Raw genomic sequence first — 19,516 nt, forward strand, 5'->3', positions numbered from 1 at the left:
TAGGGGTGGGTGGCCACTCGGTAAGGAGCAGTTTTCGCTAGAAAACTTAATCGTCTCATAAATAAGGACGTTTAAGTTTCAGAACGCGCTTATTATGTATGATCTGACAGACGACAATCAGATTGATGCTTTTTTTACTTCGAGTGATGTTACTTTTACGCTGGTCAAGCTGCGACTTGGTGATTACATCATTAGCTTCTTGGCGAACGATTTCATGATGATGATTGCTGATCTAAGAACGATCGCCAACCCTAAGCTACCTACCTTGTGGATTGACTTATACCCAGCACTTCTTCCTATGGCTTGCTATGTACCAGCATTTATGAAATTCCACGGGTTATTCATGAAGGACGACAGCGGGTTGTTGTCGACACATATATCTGATGCTGCAGCTATACTTAAGAATTTGTCCTATAGAACACCATGTGTTCCTGAAGATGTCTGGACCATCATACCAAACAATGATCTATGGTTGGACCACTGGTTCAGTCACATCAAAGAAAGATAAAATGTCAAAAATGAGAGACAAGTCATCATCTTTTCACGACACGTCATCACCCACTGCCTGAACCACCGGGGAAAGATTCCAAGCAATCTGTCCTCAATCGCCATGGCGCGATTGCTTGGAGGGTCAGGGAACTAAAGTTCAATTGTCGTACCCTATTACCAACCTGAGACAATCTATGTGCTGCTGCAGTATAGGTTCTCGAGGTGGTTACCGCAGATAATTATAGGCGGTATTGAATTCCGTGTGAGGAAGCAAATGATGGACCTTTTTCACAATCTTTGATTTGAGCGGTTTTTTCAAGGTGTGTCTGCTTGTTTCGTTAAGTGAATGAATTGTAATTGTTGAATGAAAAGTACGACTTTCGTTAAGCTACTAGGGCCTAACCTTGCAGACTGGCCTCCTAGGTTGGAAATTGTCTTGCAAATCGAATTGCTTACCTTTGCATAAATAAGCAGAAACACCAATATAATGTTGACAATCATTGTAACTCTATTTCACGAAGGTTGTACTATCAACTGCCAAAGATTGTTAACACCTACTGTACAAGAACCTAGTTGACCATTTCAAAGAAAATCTTATGCTGATTGAGGTGATTGATTCCAACGAAGGTCTCCACATGCTATTAACATCGAACCCCAAGTGGTCGTGGCTTCTAACTGATGGTGGGAAATTCTCGATGAAAAGCCTAAAGGATTTGGTGGTGCAAGCACACAGGGAGGGTTGGACACTCGGTAAGAAGCAGTTTTCGCAAGAAAACTTAATCGTCTCATCAATCCGGACGTTGAAGTTCAAGAACGCGCTTATTAAGTATAATCTGCCAGACGACAATCAGATTGAAGACTTTTTTAGCTTCGAGCGATGTTATTTTTACGTTGGTCAAGCTGCTGCATAGTGATGACATCATTAGCTTCTTGGCGAACGATTTCATGATGATGATTGTTGATCTAAAAATGATCGCCAACCCCAAGCTAGCTACCTTATGGATTGACTTCTACCCAAACACCTTTTTCTGTTTCTTGCTATGGACCTCCATATATGAAAATTCACAGGGTGTTCATGGAGGACGACATCGGGTTGTTGTCCACACATACATCTGATGTTGCAGTTATATTGAAGAACTTGTCCTACAGAATACCATGTGTTTCTTAAGATGACTCGATCATCATAGCAAAGAATGATATATGGTTGGACCACTGGTTCAGTCACATCAAAGAAAGATACAATTTGAAAAATGAGAGACAAGTTATTATCTTTCCACGACACGTCATCGCCCACTGCCTGAACCACCGGGGAAAGATTCCGAGCAATCTATCCCCAACTGCCATGGCGTGATTGCTTGGAGGGTCACGGAACCAAAGTTTAATTATCGTACCCTATTACCAACCTGAGGCAATCTATGTGCTGCTGCAATACAGGTTCCCGAGGTGGTTACCGCTGATAATTAGATGCGCTATTGAGTTCCGTGAGAGGAAGAGAATGGTGGAACTCTTCCACAATCTTCGGTTTGAGCAGTTTTTCTAAGGTGTGTTTGGTTGTTTCGTTAAGTGAATGAGTTGTAATTGTTGCATGGAAAGTACGACTTTTGTTAAGCTACTAGTGCCTAACCTTGCAGTCTGGGCCTCTTAGATTGGAAATTGTTTTGCAAAATAAATTGCTTATCTTTACATAACTAAGCAGGCACAATACTATAAATTTGATAACTAATGCTCCTCGATTACAAGAAGGTTGTACTGTGAACTGCCAAAGATTGTTACCACCTACTGTACAAGAACCCAGTTGATCATTTCAAGGAAATCCTATGCTGATTGAGGTGACTGATCCCAACGAAGGTTTCCACATGCTCTTAACACCGAACCCCAAGTAGCCCTGGCTTCTAACTGAAGGTGGGAAGTTCTCGATGAAAAACCTAAAGGATTTGGTGGTGCAAGCACAAAGGGAGGGGTGGACACTCGGTAAGGAGCAGTTTTCACTGGAAAACTTAATCGTCTCATCAATCGGAACGTTTAAGTTCAAGAACACGCTTATGAAGTATGATCTGATAGACGGCAATTAGATTGAAGACTTTTTAGCTTTGAGTGATGTTACTCTTACGCTGGTCAAGCTGTTGTATGGTGATGACATCATTAGCTTCTTGCCGGATGATTTCATGATGATGATTGCTGATCCGAGAACGATTGCCAAGCCCAAGCTAGCTATCTTGTGGCCGGTCGTCAGCCGCCATGTGCGACTCGCGTGCTCGGCTACAGTGACCGACCGCCGAATCGTCGATGGGACCCAACGGCAACCACCCTTTTTGTGGGAGAAGCTCTGAAATGGGCATGCCACTCGATTGCGTTCGTCGCGGGAGATCTGGGAGAAAGATTTTGTGGGTCCACCGGTCAGTCTCGGTTGGTCCACTGCTTAAATTGAAAAAAGGTACTGTGGGAAGACTTAGAAGGATGCGACGGTATGGGTTGGGGTCGGCATGGATCGGAGTTGGAAACCAGCGGAAGGGGTCGGATACTCAGGGGTCACGGGATGCTTGGCGGCCCTAAGTCGCTTCATCTCGCGCCTCGGTGAGCGAGGGCTTCCTCTCTATCGACTCCTAAAAAAGACTGACCGCTTCGAATGGATTGGCGAGGCCCAGGAGGCACTTGACCGGCTCAAGGACCTCCTGACGAAGGCCCCGGTTCTAGTCCCGCCGACCGACGGCGAGCCCTTCCTGCTCTACATCGCGGCGACCACCCAAGTGGTTAGCGCGGCCCTGGTGGTGGAACGAAAAGAGGAGGGACACGCTCGCAAGGTACAACGCCTGGTGTATTTCATCAGCGAGGTCTTGTCCGAGTCCAAGACACGTTACCCACAGATCCAGAAGCTCATCTACGCCGTCCTCATCACGAAGAGGAAGCTGCGCCACTACTTCACCTCCCACCCGGTAACGGTTGTTTCGTAATTCCCGTTAGGCGAAGTAATCTGGAACCAGGACGCCACGGGAAGGATCGCGAAGTGGGCGCTCGAGCTCATGGACCAGGGCATCACCTACGCCTCCCGCACCGCCATCAAGTCCCAGGTACTCGCTGACTTCGTGGCAGAGTGGACGGAGGTTCAATCGCCATCGGCGCCGGAGAGGCAGGAGTACTGGACAATGTACTTCGACGGGTCGCTGATGAGGGCCCGCGCCGAAGCGGGTCTCGTCTTCGTCTCTCCTCTAGGCGTGCGCATCAGGTACATGATCCGCCTCCATTTTCCTGCGTCCAACAATGTCACCAAGTACGATGCCCTCCTCAACGGGCTCCGCATCGCTATCGAGCTGGGCATCCGTCGGCTGGACATCCGGGGCGACTCCCAGCTAGTCGTCGAACAAGTCATGAAGGAATGGAGCTGCCACGACCCCAAGATGGCCGCCTACTGCAACGAGGTTCGCAAGCTCGAAGACAAGTTCGATGGGCTGGAGCTCAACCACGTCGCAAGGCGCTTCAACGAAGCCGCCGACGAGCTAGCGAAGGCGGCATCCGGCCGAATGCCCGTGCCCGACGGCGTCTTCGTTAGCGACCAGTTGAAGCCTTCAATCCGTTACCCGGAGCCGGCAGGGGTCGGCGAAGCCCCCCCGACCCCGGGGTCGGGCCCCGACTCAGGGGAGGTCGGTAGCACGCCGCCTACCCCAGGCTCGGGCGCCAGCCCCTATCCCTCTAGCCTCATGGTCATGGCAATCGCGGCAGATCCCACGGTGTGGGCCGACCCCCCGACCGACTGGAGAGCCCCTTACCTCGACTACCTCGTCCGCGACACGCTCCCGGTAGACAAGACGGAGGCCCGTAGGATCGCGCGCCGCGCCAAATCCTTCGTCGTCATGGACCAAGAGCTCTACAAGAGAAGCCACACTGGGATCCTCCAGCGCTGCATCCCGATCGAACAGGGGAAGGCGCTGATCCAGGATATCCACACCGGAGCCTGCGGTCACCACGCCGCGCCAAGGATCCTCGTTGGCAACGCCTTCCGACAAGGTTTTTACTGGCCGACCGTGGTCGCCGACGCTACTCAGGTAGTCCGCACCTGTGAGGGGTGCCAATTCTTTGCGCGTCGGACTCACCTACCCGCGCAGGTGCTACAGACCATCCCCATCACGTGGCCGTTCGCGGTCTGGGGGCTGGATCTCGTCGAACCCTTCAAGAAAGCGCCCGGGGGCTTCACCCACCTACTTGTCGCCGTCGACAAGTTCTCCAAATGGATCGAGGCAAAACCGGTGGCGCAAATCAGGTCCGAGCAGGCGGTACAATTCTTCACCGACATCATCCACCGCTTCGGGATCCCAAGTTCCATCATCACCGACAACGGCACGCAGTTCACCGGGAAGAGATTCCTCCAGTTATGTGACGACCACCACATTCGAGTGGACTGGGCGGCCGTGGCACACCCCCGCACGAACGGGCAAGTCGAGCGAGCCAACGGCATGATACTCCAGGGTCTCAAGCCACGGATCTTCAACCGCCTTAAAAGGTTTGGCGGACGGTGGGATGCTGAGCTCCCCGCAGTCCTTTGGAGCCTGAGGACGACCCCCAGCCGAGCGACGGGCTTCACCCCGTTCTTCATGATTTACGGGTCCGAGGCCATCTTGCCCACCGATCTAGAGTACGGACCGCCGAGGGTCAGGGCATACGACGAACAAGGAAACCAGGCATCACTCGAGGACGCGCAAGATCAACTCGATGAGGCACGAGACGTAGCCCTGCTGCACTCGGCTAAATATCAGCAGGCCCTACGGCATTACCACAGCCGTAAGGTGCAAGGCTGAGCCTTCAACATCGACGACTTGGTGCAAAGCCTCGTCCAGGACAACAGGGGTCGGCACAAGTTAACTCCCCCGTGGGAAGGCCCCTTCATCGTCGCGCAAGTACTGCGGCCTGGCACCTACAAGCTGGCGACTCCCGACGGGCAGATCTTCAGCAACGCCCGGAACATAGAACAGCTAAGGCGCTTTTACCCCTAGCTCTTATTTCCAAGCTCTGCACAAACTTATCTGCAATTTTGATAATTTTCTTTTTGCGGAAAAAAGAAATTCCACGCCGTCTCTATTCAGGCTTTTCCCCTCAAGCTCAGGGGCATCTAACCCTGGCCTCGCTCCAGGGCCGCATACCCCTCGGGGGCTATCAAGGGCTCCGGTCCAAGCCACTTGGCACCATCTAAAAGAAATGTTTTTTCTTTCAAACCGAGCCCCCCTTCTTTCTAAACCTTTGGACGCAAAAAGGAAAGAATGCGCGAACGGTGCTCAGGCAAGATTGACCGGACTGTGAAAAAACCTACGCCCCAGCGGTTACGGTGCCTTCGCCCATCAAAGCTTACTGACACACCCAACGACGCACTCCAAACTTTCAAAGTCCAAAGGAACAAAAAGGGGGATCGGAAACTTTCGAACGACAAAGTTATAAAAAAGGCCCGTATGGCCATCACGAAACAAGTTCGAAACTGACATATTTACAATTGGGGCGCAAGCCCGGTACAACTAACTTGACGGGGGGTCTTCAGGAGGGATGGCCTCATCTTCCAGGAGCTTCGCGAGGGCTTCTGCCGGGGTGAACACCGCCGCATCAATCTCGTCCAGCTCGGCCTCAGAGTAACCGGCGGCGTACCCTCCGCTCATCCCGGCAAAATTGATGCCGGAATAGTGGGAGCCGAAGACCCCGAAGGCTCGCCGCACGCCGGTGTGAAGCGCGTCCACGACGATCTCGCGACTCCGGTGGCGTACCCCGAGGACACGAGCCGGCAGGGAGCTCGACCCCTCCTTCAGAACCACGCCGAAGCCGTCGCAGACGACGCGGACCGCATCCCGCAGGGCGCTGGGCTCACTACGCTCCTCGTCGAGCAAGTCCTTCAGCTTGGCGAGTTCGCTTGCAGGAACCATCCAGAAAAGCCCATCAGGTCAGGAACCACCGCAACACCACGGGAACGCAGAAACGGAAAGGAATCTCACCGTCGGCCCAGGCCTTCAGCTCGCGCTCCCGGTTGGCTCCTTGAGACACGGCGGTCTGGAGTCCCTGCACTTGCGACCGGAGGTGACCAACCTCCGCGCCAAGGTCAGCCGCCACCTTCTCGGCCTCCTCCTTCTTGACCTTCTCGGCGTCCCGGTCCTGCCAAGCTTTGTGCCGCTCACGCCGGATGCGCTCGACGGTCTTTTGGAGGGCTTCATGCTCCCCCCTCAGCCGTGCGAGCTCCTCAGCGTCGTGGCGGGCCCTCTCAGCAGCAGCCTGGAACTCCTCGTGGTCAAGACGGGCCTTGTCGATGACGGCTTGGAGCTTGGCCTCCGATCGCCGCGCCTCCTCCTGCGCCGCCTCCTCACGCCTTTGCAGGTCGGCGATGACCCCCTGGGCAGCCGTAACCTGCATAGACAGCTCCCTGGTGTGCTCCCTCTCCACGTTGAAGCGCTCCCAGAGCCCCCGCTCCAGCCGGAGGAAATTAGATTTCCCCCGACTGCACTCTTGGAGGGCCTGCAAAGCGACGTACCATCAGGGACAAAGCAATGGGGAATGATGATCACCAACAGGAAAGAGCAACGTACGTGGCTACCAGGGAGGACGGTGTTGTCCAAAGCCCCCATCGCCGAGGACAGAGCCGCGCGGGCGTGGGCAAGGCCACTCTGCACCGCCTGCCACTTGTGCAACTTCGCGGCGTCGTCCAGGGTGAAGCGGCGCCTCGGCGGATCCTCGCGGGATGACCAACGCAGGACGGACCCCCTCCACGCCCTGGGAACGGTGGGAGCTGAGGCTGAGGCGGGAGCCGATCTTGACGCTTCCGTCGGAGTTGGCACCACCACACCGGAAGCCGCCAGGTTTGCCGACGGCTCCGACGCCTGCACACCCGTCGTCGCCGAGGTCGCCGCGGGGTCGCCCAATGGCAGCGCCGCCTCTGACGCAAGCGGCAAGTTAGGAATCCCCGCGGCTACCTCGCCCTCCGCCGTAATCGCCGAGGGAGGCTCCTCCGCCCCTGCCGGAGCCACTCGAGCGGGCCCCTTCGCCTCCGCCATCGGAGTCACCTCCGCCGGGATCCTCGGGGCGGAGGTCCCCGCCTCCGTCGCCGCTACGTCCTCCGCCGCGGTCGCAGGGGTAGGCACTCCCTCCTCTGTCGCCGCCGCCGTCGATCGCACCACGGCTGCGGGGGCATCCGTCCCGCCTCCCGTCGCCGCCGTCTCCTCCGCCTCGTCGATGTCAAGGTCAATCACCTCCCCGGCCTGAGGACCCGGGGGAATGATGCCCTGCGCTGTAGGGGCGACCGGGGGAACCAAAGGCGGAATGGGGTCCACTCCCCCGTAACCGACGCCGCCGTCGCTCCGCCAGCCGCCGTCACGGGGGCCGCCTCCGCGGAGGGGTCTGCGGCCTCACCAAGGACCTCGCCGCTCGCTGCGGGCGGGACCGCGATCCGTCCCCCGGAGGAGGACAACACCCGCACCGCCTTCTTAGGCGCCAGTTGCATGATGAGGCCACGAGGGGCGGCGCTGCACATCAACAAGCAAACGTCAGCGGGAACGAACGCGAGAAGGGAGAGGAACGAGACGCGCGAGGAATGCCAACTTACGTTCCTGAAGCGCAAGGGCGACGCGCGCGCTTCGCTTCGGAGCCCGACGCCGACCCCGGGGCATCTGGCAGCGGCCGCTTGTCGCCGCTTCGCTGCCCTCCAGTCTCGGGCGCGACGGTGGAGGCGGTCTCCGCGGACCTCCGGGGAGCGGCCTGGGTGGACTCCTGGGGGACACCCCGCGCCGGCTCCTGAGCAGCGGCGGTGTAGGCTCCGAAGACCCCCGGGGGCGCTCCGCGCCGGCTCCAGGGAGGAGCCCCGTGTCGACCCCTGGGGGGCACCCCTCGCCGACCCCTGGGGAGCGTCCCGCGCAGGCTCTGGGGAGGTGCCCCGCGCCGACCCCTTGGGGGCGTCTCGTGTCAACTCCTAGGGGCGCTCCGTGCCGACCCCTGGGGCTACGCCCCAGGGCCTTGCGGAACCAGGGCCCGGGCGGACGCCCCCTCCGCCTCATCCCCCGCGGCCGTCCACGAGCGCACCTCCCGGATTACAAGTGCACCCGATCGGAGGGAGGAAATCAGCTCCTCCCCCTCTTCATCATCTTCCTCATCTTCATCATCGTCGTCGTCGTCGTCGTCTGTCACGACCTGCCCCCTCCGCCGCCGTTGGAACTCCTTGGCGGCCTTCTTCTTCTTCTTCTTCGCCGTCTCCTTATCCTTACGACGCTTCTGCGCCTCAGCAAGGAGACGGTTGCGCGTTCGCCGATCAGCGTCTTCCGGCACCGGCGGAAGCGAGTCCACGACCCGGGTCAGCGCGCCCTACGAACGTAAAACGTAGAAAGGAAGTCGGCGCCCCAACCCCTTTCCAGGTCTATGAAGCCCGTGTCGGGGCGCATCGGCGGGTGCCCGGGCACCGGGTACTCGGCGTCCTTGTCCTCCAGCGCCTCCCAAATTCGTTGCTGGATCTCGGAGGCGGCAAGCGCGCCCGCCGCCAAGGCGGTGCCCTCGGTCGGCGCGTCCGGAGTCAAGGCGGCAAGCGAGCGGACCCGGAGCATCAGCGGCGCCACTCGCCGGGCATGGTACGCCCCGATGACCCCGGCGCCGCTAAGCCCGCTCCTCTTCAGCTGCTCGATGGCCTACAGCAGGTCGAAGATCCGCTTCTTCTCCTTGTCCACCGGCCCGTACGCCCACACCTCCGGCGCCACGTCGATGGTACGGCCGGTGAGCTCCGGCAGTGTTGGGGGGAAATATTAACGACCCCCTAACACACTGCTTAAAAAAGCAAACATGAAGGCCCAGGCCCACCAAAGCATGATCAACTCTCCGCCTCGCCCGACCCAGGCGCTAGGATCGGGAGCGCCCGACCCTCCTCCGCAAGGTTTCCGCCTCGCCCGACCGCGACCCCAGGGTCGGGGGCGTCCGACCCTGCGCCACGAAAGTTCCGCCTCGTCCGACCCCGAGCGAAGGAGTCGGGCGCACTGGGGCCCACAAGTCCGGGAGCCCCCTCGGATACGGTCCGCACAGACGAGACAAATCCTGTGGGTGCCCCCGTCGGCCTCACCATAAATGCACCACAGAGTTGGCAGAGGGCAGGGCGACCGAGCCCCTCACGCAACCTGGCGCAAGTACCCGTGCATGACCGTCCTGTGCAGGCTACAGTGCCGGCGGCCGGTTCTCATTCGCCACGGAGCACTCATGACCTGCGCCGACCGGAGCAAAAAAGAGAGAGGCCTGTCCTCGGGTCCCGCACACCCTCGAGTCTCGCGCACCCAACAGTGCGGACGTAACACCCTCCCTCTCAGCGGCCATCGCCGGAGCAGCGGTATCCACCGTCCTCCCTAACGGACGCTGGGGTAACGACGAAGCCGCCTCATCATGAGCTAACCTGGTACCTACGAACATCGAAGTAGCTACCTACGGGGAGCAGCAACACTTGGCATCCGGCGACCTCCCCCTCCGGCATGCATGACGACACGCGTTTAGGGTCGGCAGGACATCGGGCGCCTAGGATCTCTCCCCTCCTTCCTGCCTTACTTTTTACCATCTTACTCTTTACTCTTGACAGACCTTTTTTACCCGATCCCAATTGTAACTCCGGCCGTCCCCTTGCGATATAAAAGGAGGAACCTAGAGCCGGAGAGGGGGGAATCGAAAAGGATAGAATCAACCAGCTTCTTCTCCCGCACATCATAGTACACAACCACTGTTCCTAAGAGCACGAAAACCGAAGAGACTTGGGACCAGTCCCCTCTCTCGCCCATCTGTAACCCCCTACTACAGAACCCCCGCGCGGGCAACACGAGCATCCTCGATACTGGACGTAGGGCTTCCTTTACCCAAACCAGTCTAATCCGTGTCTCCCGTGCAACCATCTGAGGCTCACGCGCATAAAAGAAATTTACTAGTCTAAGTCTTGATCCACTGATCTTGACAACGACAGTTGGCGCGCCAGGTAGGGGACCTTTGCGCGTGCATCTCCAAGTCTCAGATGGCCAATGGCGATAGCAGCTTTGCTCTGGGCTCCCTGATTCGTTTCGGGAGCCTGGACTTCCTGGCCACCGGGAAAGGGATCGAGCTGATCCCTGTCCACGTCCTGCCCGCTCGTCCCGCTGCCCTCGGCACCACCGCCAGGGCAGCGACGAGCGGCCGGACGCCAGCCAGGAGGGTCTCACCGGCGACGAGCGGCCGGACGCCAGCCAGGAGGGTCTCACCAGAAGGATGGCTCTTCGGGCTACGCAACGCCACGGGGGCTCACGGCCGCCTCCTAGCGCGGTCCTTCCCCGCGTCACCCGCGAGCAACGAGCTCGTGGGCGTGGCAAGAACATTCTCCGACACTGGCTCTAGTAACGAGAATCCCCGCCCCTCGCGCGAGTGCTTCATGGCCGAGGCGCACTCCGAGGGGTCCAATGGCGATGGTGCCGAGGGGAGGCGACGGGCTCCCCCCTCGGACGCCGCCGCTACGGCTGGAGGCTTACCCAGGGCCCCAGAGTGCTCACAGCAACCGGAAGCGCACGTGGGCGCTCGCCAGGGAGTAGAGCACCCCCATCACGAGGGGGGAGCGCGGCAACGGGCGCGCGACGTTCAGGAACGCATCTGTGCGGATGGAGAACGCCCGCCGCTCTTTGCCCGCGCTAGCCAGAACGTCGCCGCGGCGGCGGTGTTACTCCGGCACCTTCCCGAGCCAGCAACGCCCGAGGAGCGACGGGCGCGCCAAGAGATGCACAACCTGCTCGAGTGCGCCGCCGTCCAGCAGGCGGAAAGTTCAGCGTCTCGACGACGCGGCCAGAACGCCAGTCGGGCGACGCAGGGCGCGCCTCCAGAACGGCGGGGGGAATCTGTCCATCAACCCTCTCCGGGGGCGGATCCGGCTGCGACCGCCCAACGAACACCGCCACCCGCGGAAGGCGAGGCCCGATCCGTCCACCAGCGCGTCGGTCTCGTCCGCGACGCCCGCGACACGCTGAACGCGCGGAGACGCTCCCGCGCGGACAGGGGGGACGGGGCAGATCGAGGCTACCACGTCCACCGAGGCGGGCGCTACGACAGCGGGGAGGACCGCAGTCCGAGCCCCGGAGCGGCTGGGCCTCGGGCTTTCTCCGCGCGCATCCTAAATGCGCCCTTTCCGCCGCGCTTCAGGCAACCGACGAGCGTGGCCAAATACTCGGGGGAGACCAACCCTGGAGTATGGCTCAGCGATTACCGGCTTGCATGTCAAGCCGGCGGGGCGGACGATGACCTGTTCATCATCTGCAACTTACCCCTGTTTCTAGCAGACTCCACGAGAGCCTGGCTAGAACATATCCCTTCAGGACGCATTCGCAACTGGAACGACCTGAAGGAGGTTTTCGTAGGAAACTTCCAAGGGACGTACACACGCCCTGGCAACTCCTGGGATCTTCGGAGCTGCCGCCAGGGGGCAGACGAGTCCCTCCGGGATTACATCCGGCGCTTCTCCAGAAAGCGCACCGAGCTCTCTAACGTCGCCGACGCCGACGTTATAGGAGCCTTCCTAGCAGGGACCTCCTGCCGGCCACTCGTCCACGAGCTAAGGCGCCGAGGCCCGCGAACCACGGAAGAGCTCCTCAACATCGCCACTAGCTACGCCTCTGGCGAGGAGGCTGTTGGAGCGATCTTCGATCGTTCCAAGGGCAAGGCGAAACGGGAGGAGGACGCCGACGAAGGCACCTCCAACCGCCAGCAGCAGAAGAAGAAGGGCAAGCAGCGACGCGAGGCTCCACTCGTAGCCGCAGTCGAGCGCAAGCGGGGGCAACCGCCCCCCGACGGCGCATCGGGCTTCTTCGACAAGCTGCTCGAGGGGCCGTGCCCGAACCACGAGTTCCCCGTCAAGCATGCCTACAAAGATTGTAACCTCATGAAGAGGTTCTTTGTGGGCAATCCGGTGAAAGGTGACCGGAAGCGGAAACCCGACGAGGAAAAGAAGGGTGACGAGGAGAAGGAAGACGGCTTTCCTAAAGTTGACGGCTGCTTCATGATCTTCGGGGGCTCTGTCGCGTACGACACCAGGCGCCAGCAAAAGCTAGAGCGCCGGGAGGTCTACGCGGCCGAGCCTGCGACCCCGGCTTTCCTCGATTGGTCCGGACCGGCTATCACCTTTGATAGATCCGACCACCCGGGACGCGTCCGGCATCCGGGGCGTTACCCTCTCGTCGTCGACCCCATCGTCGGTACGACACACCTCACCAAGGTACTCATGGATGGGGGCAGCGGCCTCAACCTCCTCTACGCCAAGACCCTCGACGCCATGGGGATCGATCGCTCCCGTCTCCGTCCTAGCAAGGCTCCCTTCCATGGCGTTGTGCCAGGGAAGCAGGCAACGCCCCTCGGGCAGATCGACCTGCCCGTCACGTTCGGGACCCCTTCTAACTATAGGAAGGAGGTCCTCACCTTCGAGGTGGTAGGGTTTCGCGGAACCTACCACGCCATCTTGGGGCGGCCATGCTACGCGAAGTTCATGGCAATCCCCAACTACACCTACCTCAAGCTCAAGCTACCAGGGCCTAACGGGGTAATCACCGTCGGCACAACCTTCCAGAAGGCATACGAGTGCGACGTCGAGTGCTGCGAGTACGCCGCGGCCATCACCGTCTCGGGCGACATGGTGGCCCAGCTTGAGGAGACGATCGAGGACCAGCTCGGCGCCAAGCAGTCAGGTGCCTCCTTTGAGCCCACCGAAGGCATCAAGGAAGTCCCTCTCGACCCCGGCAGTTCCGGCGGTGGGGTCGTGCGGATCAGCGTAGCCCTATCCCCCAAATAGGAAAGCGCGCTCGTCGACTTCCTTCGCGCGAACAACGACGTCTTTGCGTGGAAGCCCTCGGATATGCCAGGCATCCCGAGAGAAGTCGCCGAGCATTCCTTGAACATCAGGGCCAGCTCTAAACCAGTGAAGCAAGGCTTGCGCCGTTTCGACGAAGAAAGGCGCAGGGCCATTGGTGAAGAGCTCCAGAAGCTCCTGGCGGCCGGGTTCATCAAGGAAGTACACCACCCGGAGTGGTTGGCTAATCCTGTTCTTGTACCGAAGAAGAACGGGAAATGGAGGATGTGTGTCGATTATACCGGTCTCAACAAAGCGTGTCCAAAGGATCCGTTCCCTTTGCCACGCATAGATCAAATAGTAGACTCAACCGCCGGGAGCGAAACACTCAGCTTCCTTGATGCGTACTCCGGCTATCACCAGATCGCGATGAAAGAGGCTGACCAGCTCGCTACCTCCTTCATCACCCCCTTTGGCCCCTACTGCTACGTTAAGATGCCATTCGGCCTCAAAAACGCGGGGGCTACCTTCCAGCGGTGTATGCTTAAGTGCTTCGGAGATCTCATCGGGCGGACCGTTGAGGCCTACGTCGACGACATCGTGGTCAAATCCAGGAAGGGCGATCAGCTCGTTCCCGACTTGGAGCTAGCCTTCGAAAGGCTAAGGGATAAGCGTATCAAGCTTAACCTCGAGAAATGCGTGTTCGGTGTCCCAAGGGGCATGCTGCTAGGCTTCATCGTCTCCATGCGCGGCATCGAGGCGAACCCGGAGAAGCTAGCGGCCATCAACGACATAGGGCCGATCCGGAACATTAAGGGAGTACAACGCGTCATGGGATGCTTAGCATCCCTAAGCCGCTTCATCTCACGCCTCGGCGAGCGAGGACTTCCTCTCTATCGGCTCCTGAAAAAATCCGATCGCTTTGAGTGGACCAGCGAGGCACAGGGAGCACTTGACAGGCTCAAGGATCTCCTGACGAAAGCCCCAATTCTAGTTCCGCCGGCCGACGGCGAGATCCTTCTACTCTACGTCGCGGCAACCACCCAGGTGGTCAGCGCGGCCCTAGTAGTGGAGAGGGAGGAGGAGGGGCACGCTCTTAAGGTGCAACGCCCGGTGTACTTCATCAGCGAAGTGTTGTCCGAGTCCAAATCGTGATATCCGCAGATCCAGAAGCTCGTCTACGCCGTCCTCATCACGAAGAGGAAGCTGCGTCACTACTTCACCTCCCATCCGGTAACGGTCGTTTCTTCATTCCCGCTTGGTGAACTAATCCGGAACCCGAATGCAACAGGAAGGATCGCGAAGTGGGCGCTTGAGCTTATGGATTAGAGTATCACCTACGTTCCCCGCACCGCCATTAAATCCTAGGTACTTGCCGATTTCGTGGCCGAGTGGATAGAGGTACAAGCACCGACGGCAACAGAGGAGCAGGAGTACTGGACGATGTACTTCGACGGGTCGCTGATGAGGGCCCGCGCCGGAGCAGGCCTCGTCTTCGTCTCTCCGTTGGGCGTACGCATCAGGTACATGATCCGCCTCCATTTTCCTGCATCCAATAATGTCGCTGAGTATGAAGCCCTGCTCAACGGGCTCCGCATCGCCATCGAGCTGGGCATTCGTCGACTAGACGTCCGAGGCGACTCCTAGTTGGTCGTCGAACAAGTCATGAAAGAATGGAGCTGCCATGACCCTAAAATGGCCGCCTACTGCAACGAGGTACGTAAGCTCGAGGGCAAGTTCGACGTGTTGGAGCTCAACCACGTCGCAAGGCGCTTCAATGAAGCCGCCGACGAGCTCGCAAAGGCGGCGTCCGGCCGGATGCCCGTCCCCGACGACGTCTTTGTTAGCGACCAGCTGAAGCCTTCAATCCGTTACCCGGAGCCAGCAGGGGTCGGCGGGGCATGCCCAGCCTTGGGGGCGGGGTCCGAACCAGGGGAGGTCGGCAGCATGCCACCTGTCCTGGACCCGAGCACCGATCCCAAGGGAACCAACGCTGCCCTACCCGACCCGGCCTCGGAAGCCAAGCCTTCCGACCCCGTGGTTATGGAAATCGAGGCAGACCCCGCGGCGGGGGCCGACCCCTCGACCGATTGGAGAGCCCCGTACCTCGACTACCTTATCCACGACGCGCTCCCGACCGACAAGACCGAAGCCCGCAGGATCACGCGCCGTGCGAAATCCTTCACCATCATCGACCAGGAGCTTTACAAGCGAAGTCACACTGGGATCCTCCAGCGCTGCATCCCGATCGAACAGGGAAAGGCGCTGATCCAGGACATCCACGCTGGGGCTTGTGGTCACCACGCTGCGCCAAGGATGCTTGTGGGCAATGCCTTTCGACAAGGTTTCTACTAGCCAACCGCGGTCGCGGATGCTACCCAGGTAGTCTGCACTTGTGAGGGATGCCAGTTCTTTGCCCGCCAAACCCACCTGCCCGCGCAGGCGTTACAAACCATCCCCATCACGTGGCCGTTCGCGGTCTGGGGACTGGATCTCGTCGGACCCTTCAAAAGGGCGCCCGGGGGCTTCACCCATCTACTCATCGCTGTCGACAAGTTTTCCAAATAGATCGAAGCAAGGCCAGTGGCGCAAATCAGGTCCGAGCAGGCGGTACAGTTCTTCACCGACATCGTCCACCGCTTCGGGATCCCGAACTCCATCATAACCGACAACGGTACGCAGTTCACCGGAAAAAGATTCCTCCAGTTCTGCGACGACCACCACATTCGAGTGGATTGGGCGGCAGTTGCGCACCCCCGCACGAACGGGCAAGTCGAGCGAGCCAATGGCATGATACTTCAGGGTCTCAAGCCACGGATCTTCGACCGCCTTAAAAAATTCGGCGGACGATGGGTTGCGGAGCTCCCAGCAGTCCTTTGGAGCCTGAGGACGACCCCCAGCCGGGCGACAGGGTTCACCCCATTCTTCATGGTCTACGGGTCAGAGGCCATCTTGCCCACCGACTTGGAGTATGGGTCACCGAGGGTCAAAGCATACGACGAACAGGGAAACCAGGCGTCACTCGAGGACGCACAAGACCAACTAAACGAGGCGCGAGATGTAGCCCTGCTACACTCAGCTAAATACCAGCAGGCCCTACGGCGTTACCACAGCCGCAGGATACAAGGCCGCGCCTTCAACGTCGGAGATCTAGTGCTCCGCCTCGTCCAAGATAACAGGGGTCGGCACAAGTTGACTCCCCCATGGGAGGGCCCGTTCATCGTCGCACAGGTGCTACGACCAGGCACCTACAAGCTGGCAACTCCCGACGGGCAAATCTTCAGCAACGCCTGGAACATAGAACAGCTAAGGCGCTTCTACCCATAGCTCTCATTTACAAGTTATGCATGGTCCTGCCATCCTTTCCGTTCTTTCTTTTAAGCTCAGGAGTATCCGACCCTGGCCTCGTTCCAGGATCGCATACCCCTCGGGGGCTACCAGTTTTGTTCTTCTGCGAAAAAAGAAACCCTGAGCCACTTTGGCTCAGGTCCTTTCGTTTAAGCTCAGGGGTATCCGACCCTGGCCTCGCTCCAGGGTCGCACACCCCTCGGGGGCTACCAGTTTTGTTCTTCTGCGAAAAAAAAAGAAACCCTGAGCCACTTTGGCTCAGGTCCTTTCGTTTAAGCTCAGGGGTATCCGACCCTGGCCTCGCTCCAGGGTCGCATACCCCTCGGGGGCTACCAGTTTTGTTCTTTTACGAAAAAGAAGGCCTTTTCTTTTAAACTTAGGGGTATCCGACCCTGGCCTAGCTCCAGGATCGCACACCCCTCGGGGGCTACCAGGGGTCCCGACCCCAGCCGCCGGGCACCGCCTTAAAAGAAAACGTTTTTTCTTTTTTCAAAACCGAACACTCCCTTTCGAAAACCATTGGACACAAAAAGATAAGGATGCGTGAACGGTACTCAGCCAAGTTGCGATCGGACTGCGAAAAAGCCTACGCCCCAGCGGCTACGGTACCTTCGCTCATCAAAAACTTACTGACGCACCCGGCAATGCATCCAAAAGCTTTCAAGACCAAAGGAATAACAAAGGGAAACGGTTTCCTTAGCGCAAATAAAAAGTCATAAGAACAGGCCCGTATGGCCAACACGAACGAGTTCAACACGACTGACTTAAGTACAAACTTTTTTCGGGCACAAGCCCGGTACAGCTAATTAACAGGAGGGTCGGCCGGAGCAGTGGTTCCGGGGTCGGCTGAAGCAGCGGCTTCGGGGTCGACAGGAGCGGCGGCTTCAGGGTCGGCGACGGCGGCGGCCTCAGGATCGATAGGGGGGACGACTTCATCCTCCAGAAGCTTCGCGAGAGCCTCCGCTGGCGCGGTCACCACGGCGTCGATCTCATCCAGCTCGGCGTCTGTGTAGCCGGCGCAGTACCCCTCACTCATCCCGACAAAATTAATGTCGGCATAGTGAGAGCCGAAGACTCCGAAGGCGCGCCGCACGCCAAGGCGAAGCGCGTCCACGGCGATCTCGCGACGACGACGGCGCACCTCGAGGACACGAGCCGACAGCGAGCTCGACCCCTCCTCCGGAGCGACGCCGAAGTCCTCACAGATGACGCGGACCGCATCCCGCAGGGCGCTATGCTCGCCGCGCTCCTCGTCGAGCAGAGTCCGCAACCTGGCGATGTCACCTGCAGGACCCACTCGAGAAATCCCACCAAGTCAGAAGAAGCAAAACACCAATGACACAAAAACGCAGAAGCAGAAAAAGCCTCACCGTCGGCCTCGGCCTTCAGCTCGCGCTCCCGGTCGACGCTGCGGGACAAAGCGGACTGGAGCCCCTGCACTTGCAAACGAAGCTGCTCGTGCGCCGCACGAAGGGCTGCACTCTCCCCCCTCAGCCGCGCCAGCTCCTCGGCGTCTCGGCGGGCCCGCTCAGTAGCAGCGGCTTTTAGCCCCTCGGCATCGCGGCGGGCCCTGTCCATGGCGGCCTGGAACTCCTCAAGGTCGAGGCGGGCCTTCTCCGCGACGGCCTAGAGCCTGGCCTCGGCACGCCGCGCCCCCTCTAGCGCCGCCTGCTCACGCCCCTCCAGGTCGCGAACGGCGCCCTGGGCGGCGCCAAGCTGCAGGGTCAGATCCCTGGAGCGCTCCCTCTCGGTGTTGTAGTGCTCCCAGAGGTTCCGCTGCCGCCGGAGGAAGTCAGACTTCTCCCGGCTGCCCTCTTGGAGAGCCTGCAAAGAAGCATTCCGTTAAAAGCAAAAAAAAAAAAGTAAAGAGAAGGAACTCATCGCCGAGCGGCAGGAACAACATACCTGGCTGCCGGGAACCACGGTGTTGGCCAAAACTCCCAACGCCGAGGTCAGAGCCGCCTGAACCTGGGCGACGCCGCCGTGCATCGCCTGCCACCTATGCCACTCGGCGGCGTCATCCAGCGCGTAGAGGCGCCTCGGCGGGTCATCGCGGGACGTCCAGCGGAGGACGGGCCCTCTCCACGCCCCAGGGACGGAGGAAGCCGAGGGCGGAACAAGGGCCGACTCTGACGTCGCCGTCGATGACGACATCACGACGCCAGAAACCCCTGGATCCACCGACGGCTCCGGCGCCTGCGCGCCCGTCGCCACCGCGGCCGCTAACGGCACCCCTGTGGGCACCTCCGTCTCGGCCGCTAGAGTCACCCCCGCGGGAGCAACCGGGACGGAGACCCCGGTCTCCAGCACCACTGCCTTCGCCGCCGCCGCGTCCTCGGGAGCCAGCGCCCCCTCTGCCTCTGACCCCGCCATGGCAGCGGGGGCATCCGCCCTGCCCACCGCCGTCTCCGCCTCCTCCGCCTCGTCGGCGTCAAGGTCGATCACCTCCCCGGCTTGAGGGCCCGGGGGAATCACGACCCGAGCCGGAGGGGCGATCGGTGGGGCCGTAGGCGGAGTGGAGTCCGCTCCCCCTCCGGCGGAGGAGGAGGACGTCCGCAGCATCTTCTTGGGCGCCAGCCGCAGGGTGACGCCGCGGGGAGAAGTACTGCACGTCGACGGACGGGCGTCAACAGAAACAAACGGAAAGAGAAAGGAAGGATGACACGTAGGAAGAGTCAACTTACGCCCTCGAAGCGCAGGGGCGGCGCGCGCGCTTCGACTCGGAGCCGGACGCCGACCCCGGGGCGTCTGGCAGTGGCCGGTTGTCGCCGCCCCGTTGCCCTCCGCCAACAGGCACGGCGGCGGAGGCAGCCCCCACGGATCCCCGAGGAGCCCCCCGAGCGGACTCCTGGGGAGCGCCCCGCGCCGGGCCCAAGGCAGCGGCAGGGGCGGACTCTGAAGGCCCCTGAG

General features: G+C 59.7%; 1 long non-coding RNA gene across 1 annotated transcript in view; it reads left to right on the top strand.

The window, feature by feature from the left end:
• The window catches only part of LOC101752468, a 19,674-nt gene extending 4,973 nt beyond the window's left edge, over positions 1-14,701 (top strand). The window contains exon 3 of the long non-coding RNA XR_001164016.2: positions 14,550-14,701. This is a non-coding gene — a long non-coding RNA (uncharacterized LOC101752468). The remainder of the gene's footprint in view (positions 1-14,549) is intronic.
• Positions 14,702-19,516: the final 4,815 nt, after the last annotated feature.

This window comes from Setaria italica, chromosome V, assembly GCF_000263155.2.
Source record: "Setaria italica strain Yugu1 chromosome V, Setaria_italica_v2.0, whole genome shotgun sequence".
Lineage (NCBI taxonomy): Eukaryota > Viridiplantae > Streptophyta > Magnoliopsida > Poales > Poaceae > Setaria > Setaria italica.